At 43.0% G+C, this 4,215-nt stretch overlaps 1 long non-coding RNA gene across 1 annotated transcript; it reads right to left on the reverse strand.

The window, feature by feature from the left end:
- Window positions 1-503: 503 nt before the first annotated feature.
- Window positions 504-3,153, reverse strand: LOC117805352. The gene is made up of 2 exons (XR_004629410.1): window positions 3,060-3,153; window positions 504-678 (listed from the first exon to the last, which is right to left on the reverse strand). It is a non-coding gene; the product is annotated as an uncharacterized LOC117805352 (long non-coding RNA).
- Window positions 3,154-4,215: the final 1,062 nt, after the last annotated feature.

Below are 4,215 nucleotides of genomic sequence, written 5' to 3' on the forward strand. Positions count from 1 at the left end.
CCACTTGAGGCTGGCTGCAGAAACACTGAAAACCACATACACACCCATTCAAAAAAGACAATCTCTACAGCAGAAATCAACATGTTTACAGCCTGGTTCAAAAAACGTTAATAGTCTGAATAGCCAATTCCTCTCTCAGCACACACTCGGTACAGGGGATGATTTTTTTTTTAACTCTTTAATTTTGAAGATATTCATTTTTCCGAAATAAGGGCATGGCTGACTTGATTGACAGGATGGCATCCAGTAGCTGTTAGCGAAAAGGCTACAGCCCCGCCTCTTTACTTCACATTAGCTCGACAGACATTGGCTTCAAAACAGGGCTTCAGAAACTGATGGGTGTTGTCACGAATACTACGTCCACAGTCTATAATACAGAGTGATAAATCAAAAACTGTTGAGTGTGATACATTTATTCGCCCTTGGTTTACTTGTGTTGCACTGTAGGAAGCCAGAAGTGTCAGTGGAGAAAAAAAAAGTAACAACCATGATTTGAGCTTCTCTATTGGCTCAATTTTTATTTTGACTGGCCACAAAACAAGAAACACAGCCCACAGTGACAAAACAGAGCCCCAACTGACCTCAACCTTTTAAAGCAGGCTGCCTGGTCCCTGGCCCAATCAAGAAGGAGCTCTGCAATCACTGCCAACTCAACTCAGGTGGGCTTAATCACCTCACCTGAAACAAGACAAAGGGAACCACACACGATAGTAATGTACAAGAATGAACCCTCCTCAGAGGTAAAGCAAGCCCATTTCATATACGTAATACAGGAATATGCAGCTTCCTCTTGATCTGACTTTAGACATTCATCTCAAAATGAGTAAGAGTGTGGCATTAAGCTTCATGACCTTAATGACATTAATCCCAACACTGCCACCAACCTTTAATTAAAGCTAACAGTACTGAGCAGATGTGGACCATAGACTGTATATATAATAGACAGCGTCGCTCTGCCTTTTCCCATCGTACGGTTTTGAAGCCAAAATATCCCGTTCCAGAATGCTGACATCTTTTAAATTTTCTGCAGCCAGAGTCTGCGCAGTAGGGAATTTGTGTGTTTCCACGGTAACAAGCTCCGCCCTACAGTGTACCTTCCTGAGGTCCTACGGAGTTTCTCTCTACGGCAGCTGTCAAAGTAAACCCGGATGTAAAACCCTGTTTTTTAACCTCTAATAACTAACGAAACACTCAGAGAAAAAAGAGGCCTTGAACACAAAACAGTCAAATAATAACCACATATCACCACAGCATACGTATGTGAGAAACATTCGTATGACTTTTATTTATTTTTTAAGGTTTGACCGCAGCTCCATTCAAATGAATGGGGAGAGTTTTTGACCTATACTGCAGCCAGCCACTAGGGAGAACAGTTTTTGTGGCGGCCTCACTTGGAGCCGAGCAAGATGACATCCATTTTATATACAGTCTATGATGTGGACCAGTAGCCCGCAATCTTGCATGTGCAATACATAAATAACAACTGCGATGCATGAGTTGAGGTGATGATGTCACAGTTCTCAAAAACGCTTGTTCACGAAAACAGAAACAAAGGAGTTAAAAAAAAATCTCCAAACCCCCAGATTACATCGAAGTGTGGACATAAGGCCAAAATACCTTGAGATAAACTTTGAAAATGTCTACACACACGTGGACGGGGCTTCAGACTATCATACATTTTACCCACAGATTCAGAGCAGCGAGGAGGTCAATGCCTCACAGGCATTTAGGCAGATTAGAATACTTGTCAAAAATTGGACACCACTCACAAAAATACAGAAGGTTACAAAGCTTGTGAGTCATTGCATGATCCAAAGGGGATTTAACAAGACTAGCTTGGTGACGTTCTACTACTGAGAAGGACAAATTCTCCTGGGTTGACACAGCTGGACTCATTTCTCTGAACTAAACCAGCAGATGTTGAGTCCTGTGATGTCGCTCCGCCAAGCACCAGCTCCTCTGCTGATGTTGAATTGGATGTAGATAGTGAGTGACATTAGCTTGTCACTATTTTTACACTAACTAATTCTACTATTGATGATTCAAGCAGCTGATTGTCCTCCTTTCTGAGGTGTTTGCGTTCTCAATGCAAACAAACCGTTCCAGGGTTGCGAGCCGAGACCTCGTCTTCAACAAGCGATCTCTGCTAAATCAATATAATCCACAACACACCTTATTAAAACGTGCAGAGCGTCTCAACACATCCTGAAGCCGGTGTGTTTATTAAATAATATTCCATCATAATGTTTAATCATAGGAAGCTAATCTAATGAGACATTTACTGACTGTCACTGGTGTTGTATTCATTACAATGACTGTCAGAATGATGCCTTCAATGACCGCTGATGACTGTAAACATGTCACGTTCAGCTTCTCATTATGTCAAAGGGTTTATCAGACACGCCACTCTCTCTCTCACACGCGCACACACACACACACACACACACACACACACACACACACACACACACACACACACACACACACACACACACACACATCGAATGGTCTGATCTCCTTGGACAAACTGTTGACATTTGAACGCATGGCGGTGAATCCTCAATGACTGAGCTGAAGGAGACCTGACTCCCCGAGGACCGACAGGAGGAGGAGAAGAGATGTCACCGCAGCAACTAGCGTCCTCCTAATGACCATTTTATACACTCACTATGCTTTGCCCCCCCCCCTCCCCAACACCTCCTCTTCATCACCTGCGGCAGGATTATGTTAATGAGACATGACAGAGAGGAGGAACAAGCAGGTAAAGAAGAACAGAGGCTGGTTTTGTCCTCGAGGGGCGAGCAGAGATCCAGAGAGGATTTCTGGTTATTGAGGCTGCAGTAAAGCGCTGATTTAGGTGATGGATGGAGTGATAAAGAGGAGGAGAATGAGAGAGAAAACGGGGGATGGAGGGAGGGAGTGAAACGAGGTAGTCGACTGAAGGACGAGAGTTCAGGGTCTGAGTTCACCCATTTTACAGGAACAACGGTAACGCTTTCAAGGCTGCGGGTTTGAGGGGAGAAAGATTCAGTTTTATATTTCTGTTAAAACCAACAAACCTTGAACGAGAGATTATCGTCCATCTCCTCTGAGTTCCCTTTTAAGGTCCTGGACAGAGGGTGCTGCGTTCAATTTGTGCTTCTTACAAAAGGATCCTGGAGAGGACATGATATACGTTGGATGGATACCTCCTGAATAAAATATTAGTTTAACCTTCTTTACACAAAAGAGCCTGAACTGAAAATGGAAACATATCTACACTGTTATTTTGTAAAATACAAACAGTTCAACAAATACCAACATTTTAAATTATTATTATTTATTTCAGCAAAACTTGGAGCCGTTCATTCCAGAAAATAACACAAAAATGTGTCTCTTTTTCAAGTTAATTTCACTGAAGGAAGCCTGAGTGAAGCCTCTGTGTAACTTACTATCAACAGTGAAACTGAGACTCGCCAGAAACAGATGAACAGGTGTTCCTCTGGGGGATGTATCGAACGTAAAAAGTACAGCATTTCTTTTGCAGATGTAAAAATAATCTTGGATGGCAGCAGCTCAGTGCTTGACTGGATATACAGAGAGGTTTACATCAGTTTGGAGATGCATACATCATCATCAGGCAATGACAAACCATGCCTACTCATGCAAACCTGAATCAGTTTACCTCATCATGTGCAAGGTTTTGCTCATGTCACATTATTCTGTGACACCAGGATTGTTCCAGTCAGTGAGATTCGAATAGTGTAAGACAGTTGTTCTCAAAGTTGGGTCCTGGGACCCCTGGGGGTCCGCGAACCATAGCGTGGGGGTCCGTGAAATAATTTGAATACATTTCTAATAAATTATAAAATTGTATCATTAAAAACAGCATATACACCATTGGTCGCTGGTTCGAGTCCCAGTATGGATGAAGTTTGGCAAGTGGACTGGTGGCTGGAGAGGTGCTGGTTCACTTGCCTTGCCTGGGCACTGCCGAGGTGCCCTTGAGCAAGGCACCGAACCCCCAACTGCTCTGGGTGCGCTGGTTGACGGCAGTATCCTCACTCTGACATCTCGCCCTAAGCATGTTCACTGCATGTGTGTGCATTTTATGTATATACCCAAAAAACTGTATGTGTAGCATGTCCATAATAGCATGAGTGAAAAAAAATGAATTTCCCCCCTGGGGATCAATAAAGTACCTTTCTCTTTTCTTTCTTTTTATTGTTATGACAC

This window comes from Notolabrus celidotus, chromosome 21 (assembly GCF_009762535.1).
Source record: "Notolabrus celidotus isolate fNotCel1 chromosome 21, fNotCel1.pri, whole genome shotgun sequence".
NCBI classification, from domain to species: domain Eukaryota; kingdom Metazoa; phylum Chordata; class Actinopteri; order Labriformes; family Labridae; genus Notolabrus; species Notolabrus celidotus.